Source organism: Stegodyphus dumicola, chromosome 5, assembly GCF_044657685.1.
Source record: "Stegodyphus dumicola isolate Sdum_Otavi_A_Nest chromosome 5, ASM4465768v1".
Lineage (NCBI taxonomy): Eukaryota > Metazoa > Arthropoda > Arachnida > Araneae > Eresidae > Stegodyphus > Stegodyphus dumicola.
Genome location: NC_140772.1, coordinates 51,743,041 through 51,754,839, shown reverse-complemented (window position 1 = coordinate 51,754,839; position 11,799 = coordinate 51,743,041). Strand labels below are relative to the sequence as shown.

General features: G+C 31.2%; 1 protein-coding gene and 2 pseudogenes across 2 annotated transcripts in view; all 3 read right to left on the bottom strand.

Moving 5' to 3' along the window:
* Positions 1 to 11,799, bottom strand: part of LOC118195673 (intracellular coagulation inhibitor 1 pseudogene) — a 215,465-nt pseudogene that overhangs the window by 28,299 nt on the left and 175,367 nt on the right. The gene's annotated exons all lie outside the window — the stretch shown is intronic.
* LOC118195672 (iripin-2-like) overlaps positions 1 to 11,799 on the bottom strand; it is a 202,379-nt gene that overhangs the window by 15,328 nt on the left and 175,252 nt on the right. The window lies entirely within an intron of this gene.
* Positions 9,486 to 11,724, bottom strand: LOC146997099 (iripin-3 pseudogene; annotated as a pseudogene).

The following is an 11,799-nucleotide window of genomic DNA, read 5'->3' as shown; positions in this document are numbered from 1 at the left end:
GAAAACATTACAGACTTTTTTAATAAAATACATTTTATGAGCTCAACTCCAAACAAAATTAAAATTTAACACGAAATTCTTAGAATTTTTTATTTACAGTAGTTTCCAAATGTTATAAAAGCTATATATTAAATATGGAATTAAATTATGCAACAGAATGTTTTAAACCGTGCGCGCAAAGTAGAAGCATGATGAAAAATTTTGTCACAAAGCGGATTCAATTACAAAAATATTTGTGGCAACACAAACTTTCTGATTACTATTTCAGAAAGCAGCTGTAAAAAGTTGGAAATAATTGCTTTTAAAATAAAAAAAAAAATATCCTAATTCTTGCAACAGTCACATATCCGAGGATCTTACGGGTTTTAAAGTGTATAAGTCCCCTTAAAACTGAAGAACTCGTAAGAGGGGAAAAAAGGAAGGAAAATTTAAAACCGACAAAAATAAAGGAGGGAGAAGAAAAAAACCACTAATGCTGAAGGATTTTAAAAAATAGTAATTAACACAATAAAAAGGAAAGAGCCCGCAAAACGGAACGTTCGTAATTAAAAACAAAAATTAGAAAATTAGATATTGGAGAAGATTTTAGTCAAATACTTTAAAACCATTTTCCTGAACATTATATTCACAACTTCTTAAGACAAACCAGTTTTAAATATAATGACACAATCTCTTGTTTTATCTGTATACTTAATTACGAAGGATTTGGAAAGTGTTTGATATATGAAAAGCTCATTCCAATCTACAATATCTTTCATATGTTTTATAGTACCTTCGTATAACTTTTGATATCTAGGAACTAATGTCATATTTAAGTAAGGTTATGTCCCCATTCTAAATATTCAAATTTTAAACAAGATTGAATAGTTACTTCTTTTCAGCTTCGTTTCCAAACGATCACCAAATTTAACTTTTGCTTAAACAAGATTCTCCTTTAGAAATTCCATATAGAAAAGATAAGAAAGTATTATCAATCGTTATGTTGTTGTTGCTTATGCCCGTTTGTCTGACGTAGTCAGACCAAGCCCACGAAATTCCTTGTGGCAAGGAGCGCTAGAATACACCTGCCACTGACAGCAGCCTTGAGCCAAAGAATATCTTAGAGATTCTTTGCTTGAGCACCATTAAGGTGACAATGCGATTTAGCTCAGTTCCGCCCCCAATATTGATGGAGAGCACCCCGGGGTGGACGGGTCCGAGGGTCTCCCATCCCTCCCTCTTCCACCAAACCACACGATGGGACTTTCGGCTCGCGGCATATTTAGACTGCTGCCATGCTGCATCTACATTTACAAACATCCATGCCTTCTCCGGGATTCGAACCCGGCCCCTTCGACGACGCTAATCACTATACCGGTTGGGCGGCATCAATCGTTATTCTAATATCTAACGCACCTGGTTTACAAGATTCTACAAATAATGAAATTTTAACATCGACTTTGAATCGTCGCTTAAAACTTTGTTACTCAAGAATTTCGTAAATCTACAGAAACACAATTTTGTGTAGATGTCTCATCTTGATCATTTACAGGATCTCCCCAATTCGATAAAAAATTAAGTTCCATGTCAAAATTCCCACATCTGTTAGTTTTATAGCAGTGGAACATAAAAATCTTGATTATATTGTAAAACATTGTCATTATTTTCAGTGTTTGCTATTAATTTTTTTTTCTAAATACAGGGTGTGACAGGGAAACTTCCTTATTTGAAACGCGTGCCATCTAGCGACATTTATTACGAGAAGGGCGGGGTGGCGCTCATTGAAAAGAGCGGTACCTAAAAGTTTTATGCCATGTAGGTTTAGTACCGATCATGCAGTGAACGAAAAAGGAGAGCTTGTTCTCCGTGAAGTCGTACTTTTCAACGTACTGCATTTTCATTCATATAAATTGGCAGTGGTGCAAAAACTTAATCCACGCGATTTTCTTTCACGAAAAAATGCACGCAAAGCCGTTCTTGACAATACGCTTCATGACGCCATTGTGTTCTTTAGCGATGAGGCTCATTTTCCTCTTTCCGGTTGCAGCATGCATTAAGCAAAACATGCGATAATGGAGTGGCACGAATCCCCGAGAATCTCATGAGCATCCTCTCCATACAGAAAGTGTGACTGTTTGGTGTGCATTGTCCAGAATAGGCCTCATTGGACTATGATTTTTTGGAGAATATTTCCCTGGACGACTTATCTCCTTACGAGGCGATTGTCAGTGGCCACCGCGTTCGCCTGATTTAGCCCCGTGTGATTTCTTTTTGTGAGGCTATCTGAAATCTCTAACGTCCAAAGACCCTGGCTCAACTGAAGAACAATATTCAAGCTGCTATCGACAACAGACCCGTTGATATGCTGGTAAAAATAGGAAAGAAACTTCGAAACTCGACTATCTCAATGCATTGACCAGAACGGAGGCCACCTTGATAATATTATTTTTAAACCCTAATAAAAAAAAACTTTAAGTGTTTCTCTATAACTTGGAAAAAAAATTAAACTGATATCGCTTATACTATTTGTGGAAAATAAGGTAGTTTCCCTGCCGCACCCTTTTCATTGACAATAGTTTCAGGTTCAATTGGTTCAATTAGCGCTCCCAGTTCTGTTATCTATTGTCTCTATAGTATCCTTAATTTTTAAACAATTGTCTAAATATTTTTAAAAAACTCTTTATTTGTGAGGTGTTTTTCATTTTTCGAATTTCCACAGATTGTTAAAATTTCTTTTTCCATATAATTTCTATCGCTTTTGAATTTGAAACCGCTTTTTCCTCTGTTTCCTTTTTGAAAGAGATAGTGCGTTATATTTTCTCAAACAGTAAGTATTTTTGCAACGGTTTTAGATCCAAGAAAATTTTTAACTCCATCATCAGCATTTGCGCCGGCAGCATCTAGACTGGCTATTTTTTTTGCAGCCGGTACTGAAGTAGGAATCAGATAAAGAAGGAAGAAATTCTCCCTCTTTATTCTGTTTTGGCTGAGATTCGAAATTTTCTTTCTCTATTCTGAATCTTTTTCATTTGAGATTTTGCTAAAAAGGGGTATCAAAATTTCACCCTTTATGATTTTTAAAGAAATATGTTTTTTTATACTTTCATATGCTTTTCTCATGTTATCTCACTGACATTCAGAAAGACAAACACTCATTTTAAAATAATGTCTGATATATATGGAAATAAATTTATTACAATATTCCTTCACAAAATTACAATCTACCTCCCCATTTCTCAATAACTTGTAAGTCTAAAGTAACGTAATTATCTGATGATTTTTACGCTTAAAACTATTGCAAATTTTTTGAGTTAGTTCTTTTAAAAAATACAATTTATTCCCTAAGTATTTGTCAGTTAGCAATTTTGAAGAAGCTCTTATTTTAAAAAAATCTTTTTAACTATGTTTCCAACATTATCTCTTTCTTATCACTACCCTCAGCATTCGATTTCTCTTCTTGAATTTCTATCTCTGTCAAATTTTTGACTGTTAAGCTGCCCCCTTGCCTTTCTAATCACTAGTTTGTTTTAATCTTTTGTGCAATTTTATCGTCATTAAAAGTAGTAAACAGCTCTGAAAATAGATCTAATTTTTTTTTCTAAAAACCTAAAATTTAAGTCTACTGAAATTAAACATTGGTTGGTTAGTTGGTTGGTAACGGAGGACGGGGACGCCTGATGTCTAACAGAGGTAAACAGGCATGTGTCCTGCGCCCTCCACTAACCAGGAACAACTCCCTGGGGCCTCAAGAGGCCGCCTCGGGAGCTTTTTAGGATGTTAACAAGAGCATTTACATGGCCATACAAGGGCAAAAACTTTTAAATATCTTCTATGCTTTGATGGGATTGGTTTTGATTTGAAAGATGTGGCCTTTTTCTGTCGTATCAATAATCGGCTAATGAATATTTGTTTCCTTTTGAAACTTGTCTTCCTAATTTAGTTTGGTTTCTTTTTGCAGTTTTAGAGCCTTTAAAAACCTTTTATATTCTTTCTCTTTTTTGGTATCGCTTATTTAATACAACAGAAAATTTGAACCATGAAAAATATTATTTGCGTGATGAAAAATTCCTTTCTACATAAATTATAAAATTAAAAATAATGACGAAGAAGGAAAGATTACAGATCCGAATGAAAACGCTATTACGTTCATCCACCCATCAGGCTTGTGATTGTAGGAGAACCTGGCTCAGGAAAATTTTTTTTTAATGAATTTACTTTGAAACTTTAAAACTGAAATACATTATTCATATGTATAAAAAATATTCCTGAAGATATTCAGATTTAATTAAAAAATTTAAGCGATTTTAAAGTATTCAAAGAGGAGCTATAATAACGTTTACAACTGATAAAAGATTACAAAAAGTACTGCTACGAAATGTAATAAATAATTATTTGCAGCAGATAATTAAAAAGAATTTGTAAAGTTAGAAGATTTAGATCAAAATAAGAAGAATATAACTGTATGTGATGATTGTCTTGTTGAAATTCACTCACTTGTTAAATTCAAACTTTTGTGGTAGACATAAAACTGAATTCGTCATTTATCTGCTCAAGCTTATTACAACATTCCTAAATAAATAAGGATTAGCTGTAATTATTTCATATTTTTTAATATACAACCGAAGGTAATACAACAGATAATGAGAGAAATCGATGGAAATTAAGAAGAGAAAAATTCAGTGAAATGTATATATAACGTGTTGATTTTAAAAATCCTTAAATGAGATACAGAAGAAAACTTAACCCCATATAAATGGAAAAGAACTTAGAACTTATACGTTTATCGGAAGAGTTGATAAGTCTATAACAATATCCGTTTATCGTTATCAGTCTCTACTTTTGCGTTTGTGTGTTCTAGACTCATTGAGTAATTTGAATCAGGAATCATCGAAATGCTAGATAAATCATTAAATATTTTAGAAAGAAAATAAGAATATAAGCGTACTTATAAATTTTATAAATCTCTCTTAAATTCTCAGAAAGCTAAAATCATGACAGAGGAGGAAGTTTTGGTAAAACAACGATTATTTATCAAACACTGACGTGAATGGATGTTAGGAACGCCTTATATTTATGCTGCATAAATGAAAAAAGGAACTATGTTAAATAAACTAATTAATAATTCACCATCTGAAATGTATTTCTCTCGTATTTACAGGGCCTGGCGTAAAACTCTAATGGGGTAAAACGAGTCCTTAATTTAACTTACAAAGAATGATAAACAGGGTTGATAAAATAGCACAAACACATGCTATATGTTATTTAAAAAATAAAGACATTAAGACTCGAAATAATGTATGTAATAAAAAATATGATAGAAGATTAGATGCTATTCCAAATTCCATAATTAGTGAATAAAAAAAAACTTAAAATTATCATGAAACCCATGCCGAAAGGTATATGTGATGTTAGCGGCTATAAAACATTCACTTTTTTTGGTCTCGAAAAAAGAAAGAAATCTTAAAAGACGTACATTGTAATGCTTAAAAAGGGTATTATGACATTAAAGAACTGAAAAAAAAAAAAAAAAAAAAAAAAAAAAAAAAATGTAAATACCCCCAAAAGAAACTGAAACCTTCTTACATTAACAAGATATTTATACAAAATATAAACTGTTAATTAAGAATTTTGAAAGGAAATAAATGAATATATGCTCCTAACAATAATGAACAAAATCAAGCAGATTTATTATCCATAAAATCCTTCAATATATATAATAGTGGAGCAAATCTGTTTATTAACTGTAATTGACTGCTGTAGTAAATATGCTTGCGAATTAACAGGAAAACAGTGAAGTGATAACAGCCTTTAAAAATATTTTAAAAAAACAAATTCCCGTAAAGATTCAGACTGATAAGGGTACATAGTTTATCAAGACTCAACAATTATTTAAAGATAATAATATTTATGGGTTTCCTATAGAAAATGTAGAAATCAAATGCGCCATAGTTGAACGATTTAATAAGACTTTAAACGAAAAACAAATTAGGAAATATTTCGATGCAAACACAACTAAATCATTTATACATTTGTTAGATAAACTAGTTAAGAATTATAACCATTTTATATCATCGATCTAACGAATCGACATTTGTAGAAGAATGCGGTAAAAATAAGAACCTCTGGTTTATAGGAATTTATATCAATCGAGAGAAATTTAAAAGCTAAAATTCAAAATCAGTTTTATCGCTAGAATTTTTAAATATAAGCATATATTTAAAAGAGGTTATGATCATTCATTTACAGAAGAGATCTTCAAAAAACCAATCCAGTTACTTATTGAGTGACAGAGCTGAAAAATGAAGACTTTTAAGGATATGAAATACGATAAAAAGATAAAAATTTACAAAACTGAAAAAATAATAAAGAGAAAAGGAAATAAATTGTTTGTTCAATAGTTAGGCTATCTTCATAACTTCAACTCTTGGATAAATATTTGAATTCTGTGCATAATAATCTCTCACGTGAGAATTCGCATCGAAGATAAAAAATAGGGTTCAAAAAAGAAAAAAAATTATTTGTCAAAATGGAATTAAGCGCGTTGGATATGTAAGGTAAAGCCAGGATAAAAACGAAGAGTGATAATTATGAGTACGGGCGCTCTTAAGGTCCAAGTTCAAGAAATATCAAACAAAATGTATCCACGCACGCAATGATGAAAGAAAAAATAAAAAGAGGAGAAAGATTTCGTTTACGAAAGAATGCGTTGATATAAATGAGCTCCGAAAAAATATTGAAACAAATGAACAGATCACTTGAAAAGACAATAAAGAGTTTTTAAAGCAAATTTGTTAAGCACCGAATTAATTATTTTCATATTTGAGTTTTCTTCTTTTCTGGACTTTATTTTTACGAAAAAATCTGTTAAATATTTAATATATTTTATGATTCCGAATGATATAAATGTAAAATGTAAAACAACTATTTTCTGATCACTTTATGAAAATAAGTATATATAAACGGAGAGCAAAATTTGTAAAAATTAATAAAAGAAAGTATACAAAATTATTATCCGAATGATAAATTTTATCGTTCCATTTGTAAAAATTGTGAATCTGTGATTAAGTACATAGAATTTGATTGTGATTATTGTTAAAAATATGCTCACAAACAAGGACATTTTAGAAGTAATTACTACATAAAATATTAAAAAAAAATAATTATAAAAATAATTTTAAAATAAATGGAAAGTCTAGAACCTAGGGCAGTAAACCAACTCCAAACGTTTTGTAGAAAACATGATATCAATAATTATTAAAAGCTTTAAAAAGCTGATTTAAATTAGTTATAATTGATAAAATTCAAAGAAAACGGTCTGCTTTTGAAGCATATTAAGAAAACAACTCCATGTTTATTGTAGAGAACATAATATCAATAGTTAATAAAAGCTTTGAAAAGAAGCTGATTTGATTAATCATATAAGTGATCCAATTCAAAGAAAGAAGTTTAATGAAATATTTCTTTGAAGGTAAAATCTAATAAAACAATTGTTCTTTGCTATTCCAATAACACTTAATGTTTCTTTCAAAAGGGAACTCCATTTCAAATTTCACATAATTTTGAGATTTATTCCACGTTTGTTTGAAGCTCATAGTCAGTCATATGCGCGCCACGTTTTGCGCTAATCTTAACAATTATGCTGATTTTCCAGAACGTTCTCCCTGCAAGAAATTTTTCTGTTAAAGATATCCAGCGAAACTATAGCCAGATGTTTCCTGTTAGCTTTTTTGTATGCACTGTTTTCTTGAGAGATTTTTACTACTGAGGATAAAGTGCCATTCTCTAGAGGCAGAGGTAGGACGAAGGACATTTCGCTTACTGCTAAAAGGTAACATGGAAATAAAGACCCACTGTGCTAGCCTAACACAGTTCTTGACAGGTTATGGACCATTCCCGGTATACCTGAACAGATTCAGACTTAAGGACACTCCTTTCTGCGAATGCGGAGAGGAAGGCGACGCGGACCATTATTACATACCTTCCATTGTGTACATACAAGAACCTGGCACTTGAAGAAACCAGCGGACTGTGCCTGGGCAATGTGGACGACTAAATCACTCAAAAACAGATAAACCCTTGATAAAATCTTGATAAAATAGAGAAAATCTCAAGACACTGAAGAAGCAGAAACAACCGTGGATAATATTATAATGTTTCAAATGTTCAGAACTTAAAGCAGATAACCAGAATAACGCTTAGTGCCTTGCAGTTATCAATATTTAAAAACTGTTATTAGTATATAATATTCAACCTTGTTACTCTGGAGTCTTCCCCGCCGTGATGGCATATAATTCCGTTTGGTTCATGTTCGTGGTCGGAAGCCGTCATAGCCGTGCACTCACTCACTCTCTTTCTTAATCAATTAACATTACTTTATTCATTTACTATATTACTTTATTTACAATTCTTAACATTACTTCATTTATTATTAATAATATCGCATAATATTAAAAAAATCTAAGTGAATCCAGAGAAACAGAACTGAAAATATGCATTCTTTGTTTATGCTTTGGCCCCAAAATTATATTTTGCATTTTCTTTTAAGAAAATGAAAATATTTTACTAGCCGCGTATGTAATCTTTGATGAAATAATAATAATGATGATAATAATAAATAAAATAAAGTTTCTTCACTTGCATTACATTAAATGCGTATTTCGCATCCAGACAAAATACAGCCCATTATTATATCCTGATCTCGAATTAATGGATCAGAGAAGGTCCCATTTATTCCGAAAATTACAATGTCCAGTACTTGAGGATCTAACTCAGTCTTTTCTACTGCTATGAAATAGCACGTTGTTGATGTGTTTTAGTTATCCTATAATGCTAAAAAAATTACTTGTAACTTAATATTTGCATTATATTGCATTATATGATTACTTTTGTTTACAACGAATTAACAATTCTCGCCCTACGAATTAACATAGAAAGTTTGATAAAAGTGACTTATCCTAGGACACATTGTTTCATACACCAAAATAAACAATGTCGAGACATTTCACTTTAAGATCATCAGAGCATGACTATCTGTAAGACCAGCGTGATTAATATGTACCAAGTGCTAACACAAGTCCGGTAATTTCGATATTAAATTTACCTGTATTTCTCAAAATTACAATCAGAAATCATTTTAAAAATAAATATTTAAAGTTTTTAAAATTTATGTTCTGAAGTAAAGAGAACAAGAAAGATCTGAATTTTACACATCTAATTTTAGTGATAAAATAATACAGCTCTTACTGGTGATCGAACCAAGACTCATCTCAATACACGAAAGAACATTCTGAATTAAAATATTCACATTTGCTCTAGTTTTTTTTAAAAATTTCATGCTAATTCCAGAATGTTGGGTATACTTGACAGCGAGAGCGTAACAAGGACATTTAAAATCATTATTGATCATTTGATATTATCATGAAGATTGACGAATCAAAATCAATGTAACATAAGCAACAAGAGAAAATGATTTTCTTCTACAAGGTTATTAAATAAGAGAGAGACGATTTAATAATAATAAAACTTGTTTATTTATCATTGAAATTTAATGTATATAATTTCTCACAATTAAAAAAATAACTTAATTTTTTTTAACTCTGTGTTAAATGTTCTATTATAAAGAAAATCTTCTGTAAACTACTAGGCATTTGAAATCATTCATATCTAAGTAATTTTCTCTTTTACGAAAATCTCACAGTTCCTCAACTTTGCCCATAAATAAAATAAGATCACATTTCGTATCATATATAACAAAAGCAAATGGATGATCAACGATAAATTCTGGATTAAATGTCAGTGAGCATTTCATCATGCCAACAAATGTAGCAGCAGCTGCCTCAGTTCCTTCTTCATTTACAACAACAACAGCCTTATGGAGGATCTCCGACACCATCAGCTCCTTACAGTCGCTTATTCGATTTAGTTCCGCCCCACATTCAAAGAGTCGCCTTATTCCAAGTTCTTGAAAAGTCTCTTTCATGGATTTGGAATATTCCAATCGAAATTTGGGTAGAGCTACATCTACTTCCCTACGCAGCATTTCACGTTTTAAGTCTTTGAAGAAATCGGCAGACAGTTGCTTTTCCAATTCCTCCAAACCATTTCTGGATTTTGGGAGTAGAATAAGCATGGCTATTTCATCTCCTTTATACGGTAGCTGTAAGGCTTTAAAAGATCCTTTCTCAGAGTAATAAAACGATTCTTTAATATGCATCATATCTACTAGTTTCATGCTGTCCTCCATTCCTTTGTTGTAAAAATTCTGACGGTAAGTTAACCTTTCATTGAATTTATGTGACCAAGTTCCCTTGAAGTACACAGCATTCAATATTACTATAACTGTAGCAGGATCAAGCGAATCCACAAGCTGCGGAATCATGTGATTGGTTTTGTTTTTCACCCATTCGTTGATGTGGCTGACGACTTTCTCAGATTCGCGAACAAAATCCATTTCCATTAACAGAGCTTTAAAAGATTCACGAAGAACTAATTTGTATTCTTCTTTCACAGCAAATCCTTTCTGACTTAATAAGCTGTTGGCGTAATTTAAAACATAATTATCAGGAGCTTTTTCCAACGAAGACAGAAGTTGTTGAAAGTCTGATTTAATATTATCGTCGGTGATGCTTCCCAATTTGTAGCCAATAGCAAGCCTAATTTCCTTAGAGGTTTTGTTTTCTGAGCCACAAAAAACCATTGCCAACGCTGTTGAGAGACTGAAAGGCGAAAAGAAAGTATTTTTTCCATCCTTAGCCAACCAACAGTTGATATAAATTCATTCCGAGATTGTTATTTGCATCAATGATAGCCACAGTTTTAACTGGGCAAGTACAACCAGATTCCTAGCAAAACAGAAAAGTATTTCAGTAAAACACGGAAAGTTTATTTGCAAAGTTTTTAAAACTGAAGAATTCGTAAGAGGAAAGAAAAGAGAGAAAATTTAAAACCGACAAAAATAAAGGAAAGAGAAGAAAAAGCTACTAATGCTGAAGGATTATAATAAAAATACTAATTAACTAACACAATGAAATGTACAAAGAAAAGGGTCCCCAAAACTGAACGTTCTTAATTAAAAATAAAAATAAAAAAATTAGATATTTGAGAAGATTTTAATCAAATATTTTAAAACCATTTTCTTGAAAATACTATTTATAACTTCTTCAGACAAATCCGCTTTCAATATAATTACAGAATCGTTTTTATCAGTATGTTTAATTATGAAAGATTTCGAAAGTGTTTGATATTTGAAAACCTCATTCTAATATACAACACCTTTCATGTGTTCTGTTTAATAACTTTTGGTGTCTAGGAACTAATGTCATATTTAAAAAGGGATAAACCCCCATTCTAAATATTCAGATTTTAAATAAGATTGACTAGTTACTTCTTTACCTGTCTTCAATTTCCTTTTCAAACGTCACCAACTTTAACTTTTGCTAAAGCAAGATTTTCATTTGGAAATTTCATATACAAAAGAAAAGAAGTATTATCAATCAATTGTATAACGAATTGAAGTATTATCAATCGTTATTCTAATATCTAAAGCACCTGGTTTATAAGTTTATATATATAATGAAATTTCAACACCTACTTTTATTAGAAATTTTGAATCGTCGCTTGAAACTTTGTTACTCGGAAATTTCGTAAACCTATAGAAACACAATTTTGTGTTGATGCTTCATTTTGGCCATTTACAGGATCTCCGCAATTGGATAAAATTTTAAGTTCCACGTCAAATTTCCACATATGTTATTTTCATACCAGGGGAACATTATTGATTATACTTTAAAAAATGTTGATACTTTTGTATGCTTACTATTA